Source organism: Saccostrea cucullata, unplaced genomic scaffold, assembly GCF_032062105.1.
Source record: "Saccostrea cucullata isolate Sc308-1 unplaced genomic scaffold, CSIRO_AGI_Scuc_v1 ctg3704, whole genome shotgun sequence".
In the NCBI taxonomy this organism is placed as follows: domain Eukaryota; kingdom Metazoa; phylum Mollusca; class Bivalvia; order Ostreida; family Ostreidae; genus Saccostrea; species Saccostrea cuccullata.
Window position 1 is genome coordinate 75,926 of NW_026925839.1, and position 18,040 is coordinate 93,965.

Here is an 18,040-nt window from a genome sequence, read left to right on the forward strand (position 1 = left end):
AAAACATTTATTGACGAAAGTTTGAATTTTTTAAAGTACAATATATACTCACCGTCAATAGAAACGCAACACCCTAATTTTAGGGGTGAAAATTATATACGGGATATAACTATGTACCGTAAAAGTTAGGACATCTTTTACTTTGCCAAATCAGTTATTTAACGGTTGAATGATTTTCATTCCATTACCGGAAGTTGATTTTTAGCCCCCTGAACAGAAATCAAAAATTAGCATTTTTGATAAAATTATTGACAATATTTTGGGTTTTTAAGGTTTTGTACCTGTTAATTATAAGTCTTGTACTAAAAGTCCGGAAAAAATATCCTTCTTTCTCTTCCAGATGTGATGCCTGTATTTCCTCAAAGTAACTGAAAGCACGCATTTTCATTGCTTATGTTGGAAATTTTCAAAATAAAGAAAAGGGAGAGCTACAGATGCAAATATACACTACATAACGACTTTTCGGACTCATGTGTTTCAAAAGCACGAATGACAGTTCCTTGACCGGAAGTCCAAGGGTTACTACACTAATCCAAGTTAGAGAAAATTCGACCTCAGTATCTGAAAAACAGGCATTTAAAAAAGGACAAGAATATTAATTTCGCTCAGATTAAGACATTGATAAACTTAATGCATGGTAGAATTCGGGCTGCTTATGTTGTACATTGCGGACTAGCACGTTTTAATTGAATGGTCGGAAGGGGGGGTGTTTTAGAGTTATGTGTTACTTTATAAGGTTTAAAGATAAGATTAAGGAATGAATACATAAATGTAAAAAGTAAATTTACAAAACAATGATACTTTATTTAATCTTTAAATGTTATCTTTAGACCTTAGAAAGTAACACATAACTTTTTAAACATCCCCCCTTCCGACCTTTCAATTAAAACGTGCTAGCTTAGTCCGCCATGTACAACATAAGCAGCCCGAATTCTACCATGCATTAAGTTTATCAATGTCTTAATCTGAGCGAAATAAATATTCTTGTCCTTTTTTAAATGCCTGTTTTTCAGATACTGAGGTCGAATTTTCTCTAACTTGGATTAGTGTAGTAACCCTTGGACTTCCGGTCAAGGAACTGTCATTCGTGCTTTTGAAACACATGAGCCCGAAAAGTCGTTATGTAGTGTATATTTGCATCTGTAGCTCTCCCTTTTCTTTATTTTGAAAATTTCCAACATAAGCAATGAAAATGCGTGCTTTCAGTTACTTTGAGGAAATACAGGCATCACATCTGGAAGAGAAAGAAGGATATTTTTTCCAGACTTTTAGTACAAGACTTAAAATTAACAGGTACAAAACCTTGAAAACCCAAAATATTGTCAATAATTTTATCAAAAATGCTAATTTTTGATTTCTGTTCAGGGGGGCTAAAAATCTACTTCCGGTAATGGAATGAAAATCATTCAACCGTTAAATAACTGATTTGGCAAAGTAAAAGATGCCCTAACTTTTATGGTACATAGTTATATCCCGTATATAATTTTCACCCCTAAAATTAGGGTGTTGCGTTTCTATTGACGGTGAGTATATATGGGTTTACTACTACATTGCAACATCATACACACAGTGTTAATTATAACAAGCATTATGCGAACCAGAAAATGATATCTTCATATATTTTTTCTAAATAAATAAATTTACTGAATCAAACTTTAACGCCGCGCAAAAAGTCAAGTAGATATATGATGATTGAAAAATTCATAATTATCAATAATGACATACGTTTCAAAATCATAAATATCAATACATATCAATAATACAATATTCAAAGTGGGAAACTTTATATGATCATTTACATAGATGTAAATATGAGCGATAATAAAATAATTTCTCGTACAGGATTATCCGTAGCAAATAAAGTAGAAACAAAATATGCACCACTTTAATGCGATTTTTTTTTCTACAACAAGTAATTGAAACAGACGAAACAAAACAAATTACATTGTAAAATTTGGAGATTTTTTTCTGTCATAACCCTTAGAACTTTCATATCTGAGAAGTAATGCAAATATCAATTAAGTTTACACTATGTATCATTTATATAAGGAATATGGATATCTACATTTTTTTCTCCAATTTTTTTTTTTCTCAATCAATTAAAATAACATTAAGTCTTTATTTACATAAATATGATTTTAAAAAAAAACTTGTGATACAAAGAGCAAAATATAATCAAAAATAATGTTTAATGTTCCTAATATTGAGTCCAATGATTATTGGCATTAATAGTCTCAAGTCATGTAATGAAGCATATTATTAAAATAACATATGCTTTGATGAAATCTACGCAGATTGTAATTACGCAAAATAATTATTCATTATTGTGTTCGTTCTGCTTGCGTTATTAGAATCCTTTTTCTTATCTTGACTCAAAATGTAATCAAGATTTATCTTAACATAGCTATTTAGTAATAATATTTTTTTATTTAAATGGTTGCATTATTGCATATTCAAACATATTCTTAAATCAAGCTTTCTAAAAGACACATTAAAAAAAGCAAGATGTGTTTTAGAAAACTGATGCGCCCCGTATGGCAATATATCAAAGATAAAACTGTTTTTGAATGCTAATAAAATATATTGGAATCCAAAGTAATATATTTGTGAAATATGAAAGCCCTAGCACCACCTGGTCCAAAATTATAATTGAAAAGAAGGTTAAAGTCCAGGGAAAAATGGTCAACGTTGCTGGCTTCTTAAGAAAGGACTTATCACAAGGATTACAAATGTGAAGTATGGAAGCCCTACTGGTAACCCTTCAAAGGTAATGGCAATGGTCAATTTTTTAAGAAAAAGGTCAAACTCAAAGGTCAAAGGGTCAAAGTTCTTGATATCCAATGAAATGTCTTGTCACAAAAATTGAATATGTGAAGTAAAAGAGCCCTATTGCTATCCCTTCAAAAGATATGATCAAGTTTTTTTAAGTAGGTCAAACTCCAAGGTCAGGGTCAAAGGGTCAAAGTTCTTGATATCGTAGGAAAGGTCTTTTCACAAGGATTACATATGTGAAATATGAAAGCCCCAGTACTTACCGTTACATAATAAGTTGTGGTCAAATTTTTTTCATAAGTACATAAATCTCCAAGGCCAAGATCAAAAGGTCAAAATTATTGGTATCCAATGAAAGGTCTTGCCACAAAAAAATACAAAAATGAAGTATGAATGTCCAAAAGATGTGGCCAAAGTAATAGATTTGATTTTCTATTTAAAAATTTGTCAATTTCCAAGGTCAACAGGATAAACTTGGTGGCGTCCAAAAAAAGGTCTTGTCACGAGGATAATACATGTGAAATCTGAAAGGCATAGCCCCGATCAATTTAAAGTCAGAGCAAGGTTAAAGTTTTTGCAGACAAACAGTCAAACAGCAAGACAACAAGACAGACAGACAGACGGATGGACAAGACAAAAACTATATTCCACCGAAACTTCGATTGCGGGGGTATAAAAACTAACCCTTGAAAAATATATTGTAAAGCAAGGTATTATAATTATTTTTTGTGGTATTTGAATATTAGGTAACTTTGATGAGTTACGCTATTTATTTCTATTATACACTTAGTAATAAATACACGTTTTTTGCATATGCGATATGGCTGACGTCACAATAGCCGTATCAGCCCTGCAGGGCTGATATGGATTTGCAGGGCTGATAACATATATCAGCCCCGCAAATCCATATCAGTCCTGCAGGGCTGATCGGCTATTGTGACGTCAATATCACACCCTTAGTAAATTAAACCACAAAAACAGTACTTGTGATCATACACAATTTTTGGTTGGTTCATATTCTATTAATTTTAACTTGTTGACAATAAGGTGAATCTTAATTTACAAAATTAATACATGTAATAGATTATTTTCAAATTAGGATCGAGTCCATTGAAATAGTAATAGAAACAAACCCAAATCGTATGAGACAATAGACCATGTACATGTATGTAAGAAGTCCGTGCATGATTATTTACTTATTTTCTTCTTAACTTAATGTATGCTGTACTTTATTACTAAGTATGTAATAAACATATTAATACATACCCTTTTCCACATCACATCCTGTATCAGCCCTCGACCAATATCAGCCCTCGGGCCTTCGGCCCTCTGGCTGATATTGGTGTCTCGGGCTGATACAGGATGTGATATGGAAAAGGGTATGTATTATTCTCTATGTATTCAGGGGTAATTAAAATACAAAATTTTCCTATAAATCTCTGCAGAAATAGACAATAAAGTGATGTTATTCACAACAATAGAATAATTTACTCCAAAAGTCAAAACAAAATGAAATGCGACCAAAATAAACAAAAATCAGACGGAAGATCAGAGGCCATGGTCAAGTAAACATCCCTTTTCGACCAATCAAATCATGATATCATTTTTGCGTTGATTAACACAACTAAATCCCTGAATGTAAGATATAAAAATAAAAATCGTTTACATAGCGTCAACAGCAAAGGCGTTTGAGAGCAGTTTTGAACTCTTGTATGTGATAAAAATAAATAATAGGGTTTAAAAAACTGTTTAAACTTAGAAGTAAGAATGATAATAAAAATAATGGTGAATCTGATGTCTGACTTATAATATTCATGCTCCCTAACGGAAGAATTACTATATATGGAGTAGAAGATACGGTTAATAAGAGCAGTAAACAATCGACCAGTTTCATAGACTTGAAAAGACGTTTTCTTTTTAATGTGCTTACTTGTTCTGATGTATCTGTCGACATGCCTGAATAACGTTTCAGTAGAACATACATCGCTACACCGTAAAATATTAGAGTGAAAAACAGTAACGCCACATCGAAAAAAAATCACAGTCCAAACAAATACATCAAAGTTGTTTGTGTATATTTCTACAAGACTACACACAGTGCTAGCATAGTGTTCAGAGGGAGATATTAAAGAAGACAGAGTTACCACAATTCCTAACCATCCCAATATCTACACGATAAATTTCCATCTGTTTTTAAACAGTTTTACATCCAAATCATTTTCCGAAATTACAAGTAATCGATGAAAACTTATGCATAAACTTTGAAAAAGAGACATTATAAAGCACGAGGAAGATAAAACAGTAAACAAAATGCATAATTCCAAAGATTTGGAAAAGGGGGAGAACATTCGACGAATTCCGTGCAAAAAATGCACTAAACCCATAAATAAAATCGTTAACAGATAAACCTAAAACCAATCCAAAGTAAGTACCCTTTCTCAGATTACCATTTTTACAAAATAGCAGAACCCCTGCACCATTAGTAGTCATGAGAGCTAATCCTATTAACAATGCAAATAATAACTTCCACGAAAAAGAAATGTATTCATCAACTCCTGTTGGATTTTCATATGTCCGCGTTTGTGTTTCATTCCTTGCCTTTTCTGAACCTTTAACCCCTGCAGTAACTTTGTTTAATTCTGAATCCAGTTGCGAGTTTTCTTTTCCTGGACAGATATCGCTTGAGTTACACATCCCTCTATTTTCCTCCATACATTTATCATATTCCGTAGAATTATCTGGTTTAGAAGTCGTTTGTATGTTTGCATTGTCACTTGATTCCAAATTTGATTTGCTTCCAGCTTCAACAGTTGTTGCACTCAGCATCGCGTTCGAATCATCTTTAGCCTTGACTGTTTGAAATGTCGTTGTTTGCATGCTGGTTACTTCTCGGTAAATTATAAAGAATAATAAAAGATTTATGATTGTTCATGCGCTGTAGGAATCCTCTACCGCTTTGGATGATGTCCACATATTGCCCTTTGTTGTACTTCAAATACTATAAAGGATGATACTGCTTGCCCCCTTAAATATGACGAAAAGAAAAGAATCTCAAAAAGCAAACAAATATCATTGTCTATGGAGAGTAACTATTTATTTAGGAATTTTACACCCATATCCAGTTGTGATTAATGTTTAATTTTCGTGCAATTCGAAATTGGCATTGATTATGCTATAGAGAGAGAAAGAAAGAAAGAGAGAGAGAGTCTTTCATAAAAAGTGTGCCCAAAACACCTTATATATTTTCTCCATTGACATCCTTTGGTGTTGAAATTTGCACGAGAAATAAACATTAATTATTACTCTACTCTTTTCTTAGATTAAGATAGTAGGGGTGACTGTGATATTAAACACAGTACTTTTGATACTATACAGTCTTATTTTTATGTACACATTCTTTTAATCTTTGAGACAATATGCTACTACATGCATGTCAGTAGTCAATGCATATCAAGCTGATATGTGATGTATACATTTTATTAATAAGTATACATTAAACATAATAAAACATTCTCTTTTCCACATCACATCCTGTTTTTGCCCTAGTTCAATTTCAACCTTCGGGCCTTTCGCCTTCTATTGATCTTAGGGTCTCGGGCTAATAAAGGGTGTGATATGAAAAAAATGAATTTATTATTCTCTATTTAACCTAGAGGCTGATATTTTGAAATCAACTCATTTATTCTTAATAGAGGTAGGAAAAAAATAAAAGCAATTACATAATGATAGGGAATGTAAGATTCCGCTAATTTAAATAAAGAAAGAACGAGCTAATAAATTTTTCAACTATTTTTTCTTTGTCTAATATAATGACAAGAATATTTGATTCTTTTAAATCCTATTATACAATGTATATTTACCCTAAATTTTATTTTCTGCCAAATGGCGGGGTCAATCAACTTTACACAATATACTGAAATTAAGATGCAGTGCAGATTTGTACATCAAATGCAGGCATTATCGATATTAATTTTCTCAATGTTTAGGTACATGTACTCATTTTTCATTGTTGAAAGTTAAAATATTGTCATACATGTTTATAGTATTCACTGTTTAAAGTTAAAGTTTGTCACACCAGTATTAATTCTTCATTGGTTTCTTCCTTATCTTCCCAAAGTATTCATCTGGTCATCTATACTGATATCTGTGACGATTTTTAAAGGATACACTTTTTGACAATGGCTTTTCAGCCTCTTTTCAAGCATTTACTATATTTACTATATTGCCATCGCTGGTAAACTAGGTCCATCAATATTAGATTGTTTTTACTTAACGGCAGGCCAGAGATAAGATTTCCTAGCCATTTCTTGAGGCGTTTTTGTTTCAATGCCCAGAATATTTTTTACATTGTGAATCATACTGTCCCAAGATTTGGGGACCGATTCTTATTCCTCAACTACCTCTGCTGTATTACCATGCAGAGGTGCATCAATTGCTATGTTTACATTGTCAGGTACATGAAGAACATTTCTAGAAACTTGTGCAAGTACGTTATTCTCACTCTGCCACGAGCGGCGTTTGTCTGGGGACGATATGTCTAAATAACTGCAAGTATCATCATCATCGACCATAACATTTAACGGGGGCTCATTTAGTTCGGCAATTTTATTTGCCGAAGAATCTTCGCAATACAGTTAAGGTGCGCAATGGAAATATCGACTAAATTTTGTATTTAAAAATGTATTCGTAATCGGGATGGCGATTATTTTTAGTACATTATTTATATCGGATAATTGTAATTATGATTAATAGCTTCATATCGAAGACGATTATATTTTATATTTAGACTAGTCACGTGATGCAGCAGTCACGCGATTTAAGCACATTGACTTGAAGTACTGATGTTACATATAAATGTCACTAGTGCAAGGGCATAACTAAATTAAATTTCCAAGTTTAGTACATAAATATTTTCAACACGCATTGTAGTTTCTAAAAAGTGCTGCGATCCTGTCTAAATTCTGCAATTTCATTGTTAAAATTATACTTGTATGACCGAACGTTATATTTTTTGCTGGTCAGCGGCATGAAATATTGATAATATAAAATTATTTTTAAGATTTCATCAGGATCGCAGCACTTTCCAGATACCTTAATAGTTCTGTAGTTGAAATGTAAAAGCTTACTTTGATCCATAGAGTGTATGCCCTTGCACTAGATCGATTTATTAAGACCTCCCACATTACCCTCCGAGGTACTTGCATACAATTATATGGCAGTGTCAATTAAATACGTAATGCACAGAAAATATATTAATAAAATAGTAAAGAAGACATTAAATTCAAGTTATTGTCCCATATAATATCTGTAAATAGTGTTTTATTTAATTAGAGAATACATATTTTGTTGAGAAAATATTGCTGAATCTGTCTCTCACTGCATACAAACTACGTCACGTTGTAAAAAATGACGTCATATTGACAAGTGTATTGCGATCAGTGACTTGTTTATAACTTGTTATGTGGGATTTAACTAACGACAAAACGACACGCTGTAGTAAGTTTTTATGTCGTTTGATGATTTCTTACTAGTGAAATTAGCAAATAAACTCATTTTGTGGTATTTTTAAGAGATGTTGTATGACGTATATTGTGTATGATGTCATAGTCAATTTTCCCGTACAAGTTAGGCTCCGCCTCCTTTTCGTAACCTTAACTGTGCTGCGTTTAGTACTGACAGAAAGCAGATTGATAAATTTAATTTTCAAAAGCTGTAAATCTTGTTTCAAACATCGCATCGACATCACGTCTCGACCAATACGCTTTAGACGCTGAGGTCCAATCATTTCTAGAATCATTACCAGTAGTCTTCATAGAATGGCTCTTACCAGAGCCACGAGGTAGTGGTTCCTTACCAGGAACTCTAGTGTCATTAGCCTCTTTTAGAGGCAAAATCCCTTTTCCCCGACTCTTTAGAGCTTTTAGACACATGTTTTTTTTTATCTTTATCTTTACCCATCATGCGGATACATAAAAGGAACACTCCCGCGAAAGAAAATGTTTTTCTCGATATCGATAACAACTTTTCCGAGAAAGAAGATGAGCATGCGCGGAAGTAGGTAGCGCTGATTGGGTTTGGGGAGTGGATAAAATTTGACTCGGCGATAGAAACAAATTCCGGGAATGAGTAGCTATTGTTAACTCTAACAGGTAAGTATGATGGGAGGCAGGTACTAACCTTTTTATAACTCGCCTATAATTCGGACAAAGATTTGGACCAAAGATTAACTGGCTAAAAAACCGAGTATATACGGTACTCTGTACGCCAGCTAGCTACAAACTTTTAGAATAGCCTTACATATACCCTTACACAAATCTAGAATATTCTAGTTATTGTAAATACAAGATGTTACAGGAACATTCTGGATATATTCAAACTCAAGAAAGTTCTAGGAAACAATAACCATCATGTTGACCATTCTGGAACATTTAAGAAATGTCTTTCTATTACTTAATATTTCTATAACTCAACCCATCACTCAAAATTCAAAAGTCTTAAGTCCAATCGTCAGGGGTATTAAATTCTTTGTAAAGTAGGTCAAAGGCCAACTGAATTGTAATGCTGGTATTTCTCATGTTTTATGACAATCACTGTACATGCTAAATAGGATAGAATTACCCCTTTAAATGTCGAAAATATGCAACATATTGGAAACTTTTAACTTTATAGTGAAATAAGTAAAAGAACAAGTTCAAGTGTCAGGAGGTCGGTAACCATGTAAATTTACAAATGCCATGGCTCCAAGCAGCAAATGTGCAAACTATCTAGTCCATATTTCTTTCAGTTCTTTAGAAACAAGGTTGGACAGATTCCGGCTAAAGTGATCCCTTAGTGCAAAATGTGACCTAGGAAAAAGTTTCTTTTTTGTAAACATTGATCAAACTCCAAGGTCAAATGATTAAATTTTGTTAACAAAAATAATTGTCTTATCACATGGATTCAATATATGTGAAAAATTGTAGCCAAAGCTTCAACCAATCAAAAGTGATGGGCAATGCTCAGGCTGATACGCAGAGACAGACGGACAAAGCAAATGTTTTAAAAACTGGAATCTTCGATGAAAAGGTAAAAGAAAAACAAGTATCATGCATGTATATCTTTTTTATTGAGTGTAGGCATGTCGGGTATGTATCTAATTAAAGCAATTTATTAAATTGTTATCGCCTCACAAAACAAATTCTTGATTTAATAATTCCTTTGACATCATACAGTTTCCATAAGTATATAAATGGATTTGCAAGAGAATTCAAAACGCATAATGAAATTAACACACGATTGACATTTACGAATTTGAACGACGCGTTGTCATTCCATAATACAAAAAGAAAAGGTCCTGTACAAACTACCAAAAGCATTATTAATAACCCAACTAATTTCAACGAACTGACAACTTTTCTCTGTCTCTGTGAGAGCAATTGGCGACAACTCTTAGACTGTGCGTTTTCGTGACAGTTCGTCTTCCTTTCGTTTGTAGAACTGGGAGGATGCTTCATTTGAACCTGAATTGTTGTAACATTTATGGACGTGTTATTTGTAGTAGGATTAACAATGTTGTAAGTTTTTAAAACATGGCGAACTGTGATCGAGTACAAGGTTATCGTCAATGATAACAGAGCCAAAGAAAGAAACTTTATGTAAATAGAGTGTGCCAAGTAATGTCCATGATAGACAAAAGACAGAGCACGTTGACTGTCATTTAATACATCAAATTCCCTTTGAGGAGGCGAAACGAGAACACAGTATACAATTGTCACGGCAACTGAACTGCCGAAACAAACGTAATATTTCCTTTTGTCTTGAAAAATATACAAATTCCATTTCTCTTTACACAGTACTAGGTATCTTTGTAAACTTATTAAAAATGTCTGCAAGAGTGATAAACACAGGTCATTAAGCATCATTACTAATTGCAGGACATTCAATTCTGTGTTCTTGATTAAGGAAGGTTTGAAAAAACGTGGAATGGCACCTAGGATTCCGAGCCCGATCGCAAAATCACTAACGCACAACATAAGTACTAAAAAGAGATATGGATTTTTTCGTACATTCTTGTCTTTCGTTAAAATAACAAACACTGCTCCGTTTACCAGCAAATCTAGTATACCAATGACCAACGCTGTGAACAACATTACATCGTGTTTGACAGGCATTGAACAGTTCATGTGTTCGTTTGATGTTCAGTTGCTGGGATAAGTTTTATACATGTCGCTTTTTGTAGAGTCTTCTTGAAATAAGTGCCTTTTCTTTTGATGCCTCTTCAAAATATGACGTCAGGGAAGCATTAAAATAAATTTATAGTTGTGCGTTAATGTCAAAACATTAATAATTTACAGAACATATTTTTTTACCCCAAAAACAAAGTTTAAATTCGTATATAGAAAAATTCCACTTTTTATGACAAAAACCACACATCTTTTACCAATGACGTTTGAAATAAGGCTTACACGACCTCTATATGAAATTTGTTAAAAGCATACATTTGACCTGAAAATGCTAACTATTCGAGATTAACCAATCATGTGAGGTGTATTTTATTAATTTGAAAGCAACATCTTTAGTAAATATATTGATAGTGGTATACTTTAGTAAAATGTGATGTAAAAATAAGATAATCCATAGTCCGTGAAAATACATAACAAATATGCAAAGCTTTCAGGTGAGACGAATCTGACGAAATCAAATCTACCGTGCAACTAAGGCTGCTGAAAATAGGATGATCACTGCTGATGTCGTGATATTAACAATTACGTCTCAGTCTGTTATAAAAGTAATATAATAACAAACGATCACAAACAATAATTTGATGGACAAATAATACAATTTTGAATAAAATTCTTATAAAATTATTCAACATTCGCTCTTCGAGTATTCTTACGACATTAGGAATTTACGACATACTTTTTTTTCAGATTACCATTTCTACAAAATACCATAACCCCTGCACCATTATAATCATGATAGCTATTTCTATTGACAATGCAAATAATAACTTTTACGAAAAAGAAATGATTTCATCCATTCCTATTGAATTTTCGTATGTCTGCGTTTGTGTATCATTGTTTGCAAATTCTGATCTTTTAACCCCTGCAGTAGTTTTGATTAATGCTGAATCCAGTGGAGAGTTTTCTTTTCCCAAACAGATATCGCTTGAGTTACTCATCCCTCTAGTTTTCTCCATATATTTATCATATTCCGTAGAATTATCAGGTTAAGAATTCGTATGTATGTTTGCATTGAAACCTGATTCAAGATTTGATTCGCTTCCAGCTTCAACAGTTGTTACACCCAACATCGCGTTTAAGGAGGAAAGCCACACCTACTTTTTAATTTATAGATTTCTGAGTCGTCCTTTTTAAACAATGGTTTCAGCATTGAAAGCCCGACATTAGCTCTCAATTATTTTATATGATTTTTTTTTTTTTTTTTTTTTTGCATTTTTTCAAAGAAAATGAAAAAAAATATTTACATCAAAATAAGACGCTTTCATGTAAAAACATTTGCTGTAAATGAATGCATCACATTATTATCTAATAAAATATGTGAGGAAAAGTCGTATAGATATTAGAAATTTTTTAATAAAAAATATTTATGAAAATGAAACACATAATTTTTTAATATTTTTAAATTTGTGTTAAAGTCTTCTTAAAACCAGTCAAAACTGGGGAGTACATGTTCTTAATCATATTTATAAAAGAAATTGAAACAAAATAGCCAAATTTTAGAGAAATTATTGTGTTTTAATATCGGCCAATCCCAATCAAAATTAAACTGATCCCAATCATAATTGTACAATGTTGGATATAACATTTCCAAAAGAACACTGATCTGATTATGTGAAATAAGGGTTAAAACATTATTGAACTTTACAATAACAAGATTTTTCATTGTAAATATATGAAGAGGCAATAAATTAGTAGTTTATTCATTTTGTGTTAATTTAACATAATGATGAGAATATTTGAATATTTGAATTTATACGTCATATCATACAATGTAAATTTACAATATTTTCTATTTTATGCCAAATGGTGGTTCAGTCAACTACACAAAATACTCTGAAATTAAGATGCAATGTTGAGAGCGTACGTAAAAGACAGGTATTATCGAAATTCATTTTAGGTACATGTATTAACTATTCATCGCTTAAAGTTAAAATTTTGTAATATGAGGGTTGTCCCATAAAATCGTGGACAAGTTGTCTCGCATGAATAATAATCATCACTGCGTTCTGAAATTTTCACTACTTCTTAGTACATATTTTCTCAATAAATATAGCAAATTTCAAATAGATATATGCATAAATAAACGAATTATGAGATTTAATATTATGTATTGTAACGCCTTACGGCGCACGGATGATAACGTCAAAGTGCCTGAAACAGCGTCAGATACCTCAAGTTTCATCTTTTCACTTAAAATAAAGTTGGATAAGTCGCACTTAAATTTCGAAATTTCATTTGAAGCACACACGTAAGTCTCCAAAAACAATTGAGGAACCAATCTGGCACAAATGTACGATCTTCTGAAAATTTATTAGTAAGATACGGACAATATTCCAACATCATTCAGCTAATAGACAATCTTATATTGATGCGGTCAACATTGACAGCGTCTTTAGCTATTACAATTGTAGTTTGTCTGTAAATTTTGTACTACCTAGAGACTCGATCAAGAAAGACTTTACTCAGAAAACTCCCATTTCATTTATGTATTAAAGATTTGGCAATTTTGGGGGTTTTTTTCTTTTCCTTCTGTATTCATTTAAAGTTTTATACGGCTTTATTACACCATCTAAATCATAGCGAAGTAATCTCCGGTGCGCCGTAACGTCACCAAACGTCACCATTTTTCGTGTGTTCTGTTTACCACTTTCCCAATTCAAATGCCCAGGAAACTGTCAAAATTTGACCAAATGCATTGAAAATCTTAAGAAAACAATAAAATAAATTAAGGAATTGAATAAGGATAATTTTTACCCTAACCTTATAGTATTTAAGTCTTTTGTTTTAAATCAATACTCCTCTATTCTCTTATAAAAGCTTCGTTTTTTGACCGTGCGCCGTAGGGCCTAACCCTGTGCACATTCAAGCACTAGAAAATCTATATTTTTATGTATATTTTATCCAAAGCATTACAATTAACTTAAATATGATATATAAACATTCACTGAAAGTTTCAGCTTATTACGTCCATTATTTTTCGAGAAAAACGCTTTGTCCACGATTTTATGGGACAACCCTCGTACATGGGGAAAATATATGTTAAAACAGTAAACAACATTAAGTGGAAACTATGGGGTTCGTCCCGTTATCAAAAGCCATCTTAAGAACTTGTTTATGATCCAAATAATTTATTTTATGGTTAGATAAGGACAATTCTTCAAGCAAACCGATCACATCCTAGTATCGACTTATGTCTGAAAACCATTGAAAACTGACCTTCTGGTGGAGAAGTGCCCTTTGGTGGAGAAGTGCCGTCACTGCATATAGATGTTCATATCAAGAAGACACCGTTCTCAGTTGTTTTAAAAAAATTTTGCTTTTACATTCACACTGGGTTGACTCTTTTTTTCCAATTTCAATTGACCAATCAAAATTGATGTAACTTCATTATTTGACAATGCAAAAAAGAAAATGAGAAGATCATGAATAGACATTGTATATAAAATTGAGCTATTAATCTGTAATTAGAGAAAAGTTCCAACTTTAAATGAAAAAGTTAATACATACCAACTCGGAAAAGAAAACGAGAATTGAATCAACAATAGGAAACTTGTCACATTGATTCCTATAGAGTCTAATGCCAAACACCTTTAAGATTTGACTCTTTTATAGAAGTGTCCCTACTGCGAAGAAAATCTTATATCAGTAACAAAAGAACAAACAATTTTCAATTAACTTTATAGAATGACTGTGTTCATATTCACACTGAGGTGACTCCTTCTTCAGTTTCAGCTGTCTAAGCAACATTGATATATCTTTTTTTTTGATAATGCAGAACGGAAAAAATCACGCACAGACGTCATATGCAAAAAAAATTTATGAACTTTGTACTTTACGACAACTGAGATGACGCTTTAGATGTATTCTTTTTTTGATAACTTCAAGAAAACGTTTTGTCAAATATATTTGTTATCCGTTTTTTCATCAAAAAGAAGCAGATGCTTCTTGTTTTCAGAACTTTATTAATTCTGATATTCCGTGCCGAGATCGTGTTAATTAAATTTGTCGTGTTTGCTTGTCAACATTTTGTGAATTATATGATATTTACAGAGAGTTTAATGTATTGCAAGGTTAAATATTTTGGCGAATTCACGCAAAACTTGTGCATTTTTTTTAAACCAAGTTTTATAAATATAGTAATATGATTTATGATTTATAAATAGACAAATAAACTTTCAAGCTTTTTAAATATTGCCATTGATGATCAAATCACCTGCCATGATATTAGAAATCATGAGCTTGAGTATATCGTAGGGAATAATTATATAAGGAATAAAATGGACTGTTGTAAAGTCCTACATTTTGACTTAAAGATGTGCTACAATAATCATCGTAATAAATATATATATATATTCTGAACCAAATATATTTGAGTAATCTGTCATTGTTATAATTGTATCTGCAACTCGTTTTACTAAGACTATAAATAGTTGCTGAAACACTATTTGAAAGTCCTAAACATGATCTTGTTATTAGAAAATGAGAAAATGAGTGCTTACCACTGAATTTTATTCAAAGATTCTATTGTTATAGAAGTATTTGTTTGCTTACAACTTTTATAATATGTTTCAGAAAGATATGGAGATAACGAACAGTATTCATTATCAAAGTCCATAAAACAATACAAGATAGGCGCAGAGCAAGCACGGACATCCGAAACATCAGAGGTGGGATCAGGTGCCATGGAAGAGTGAGCATGCCATTCTGACCGGTCGCATTGCCATATGCTCCTTGTCATGATCGGGAAATAATGGTTAAAAACCGTGGTTAATTCATTGTATAAACAATTGACTGAAAATTTGTTTGAAAAACCGTCAGTTAGCATTTGACTCAACGAAAAATTGTATTTGTTGATAATGTGTTTTTCACTATAGAATTCAACGGAGAATATTTTTAAAACATCCCCCAACGTAAAACGAATATTCCTTTTTACAGGTAATATGGACTGTCATTTCACAAATTCCTACCAAAGCTATTTGTGTTTCCCGGGGGGGGGGGATTTACTAATATACAAAAATGACAGAAAATGTAATTTTCTCACCAATTTCAAGGTAGTTTATTACAAAACATAGTATATTTTTAAACATAAACGTTTGTTTAATTTTTTACGTGTTACACATCAGAAATGTTTAAGGAACACTTAGTTATATTCAAGACTATTTCAAAATAAGGTGATGCTTGAAAATCCGATTTCAATGGAAAATATCGTCTACCCCCTTTTTTCAAGAGCTAGAATTAAGATAATTTACCATTAAGCGCTGTTATTAAAAAAATTCAACAATGACCATTGAAATGTTCTATGAATTCAACAAAAAAAAATTATGAAGACATTCCTATTAATACAATATTTTAGAACAACCCTCGCATGATATTATTTTAAAGGACTGGAGTTGGCATTATTAAAAATCGTTATGAATTTTATCGGAATAAGAATGTAACCATCACTAGCGATACCGAGTTCTCTCAATAAAAGATAATCAAAGTACTCAGAAGTACAGAGAGCCGGGCTCATTTACAGAGTAGAATGAATTTCTTACATGAATCACGTTTATATTCTGATGAAAAAATTATTTAAAAACTATCAATATAAATGTTAAGACACTGACAGTGAGTTTTTCAATCTTAATACCACGGTCCGATTTTGTCGGAATCAGAATTAATCTGGTACCGCAGCTGAATGGAAACAAACAGGCCAGTCTGGTTCCCTCTCCTGCTTAACCTCGTATGTGTAGAGAACTACGATAACAATGATTATCAAAAATCCTTACGCTAATGAACTATGTTCTTTGACATAGGACTGAAGTTTTCAAAGTCATTACTACTAATGTTTATTTATATAGATAAAACTTCTTCTTATTTTTGTTGCTTTATTTAGCGTCTGTATTATCTCAAAAGCGGTTGAGAGTAAGAACTATATTTTTGCACGTAACTTTAAAATGGCGACTATGGGGTTGACTTCCTGCCTTGAACACGATCACATAAGCCGGCAATTGCTCTTTGAGCAATAAGCCCGGCTAAAAAGTACTTCAAAATTCCGAGAGTCAAGAGAGCTTTCTGACTAAATATAAACAGTAAAGTATCAGGTTAACATCTAGCTAATTCTTTGGTCTATGACTTTTCATGGCAATTTCAATCAATTATTAAGTCTAATATTATCTTATATTTGTCATGTAAATTGTAGAGTTATTTTGTGAAACCGGTAGAAAGGGAATTCTCAGATATATACATAGCACCTGTTTCAAGCTCTGATATCAGTATTACATTTTTACCCTGCTACCTTTTAAGTTTGTTCCTATGAACATTGCGCTTGACGAATTTTGGGATCTTCACGTCTATTTATGTGGGGTTTTTTTTAAAAAGCATTCACCGACGCATGTTATCATAATGAACTTAAAGCTTGCTTATCATAATAGTTTATTGAGGATTTTTCCATGAAATACAATAAACATATGCTCTTTACGACATTGCAAAATCGATAGTGTTATTCAAACCAAGTGACAAGGAAAAAATTAATATTTTTCTTACATGTATGCATAAAAATTTATTGAATCTTAATTATCTCTAAAACTTCTCATTAAAATCCATGGATATATATTGATACTTTAATGCCACTCAGCAAGCCAAAGGCTATTACATAAATGAAAACAGTCATACATACCAATAATATCATACACGTACATATCAAAGTCATAACATCAATACATATCAATACATATCAATAATACAATACTGTACGTGTACATAAATTTGCGTATTCATAATTTAGCGCTATCAAGTGATATGGAGCTGTTGGCGTAATCATGAATCCGCGCTACACATATCCCCGCTGTATATTATATAAATAAATAATTTTTTAGCGGTACTCATGAATTATCGCTCCAAAGTCTCTAAAATATGTAGCCCGTTTTTTAAGTACACATATAGTATTTAACTTCGCAGAACAGTTAAGGTTACAAAAAGGAGGCGGAGCCTAAATTGTACGGGAAAACTTGACTATGACATCATACACAATATACGTCATACAACATTTCTTTAAAATACCATAA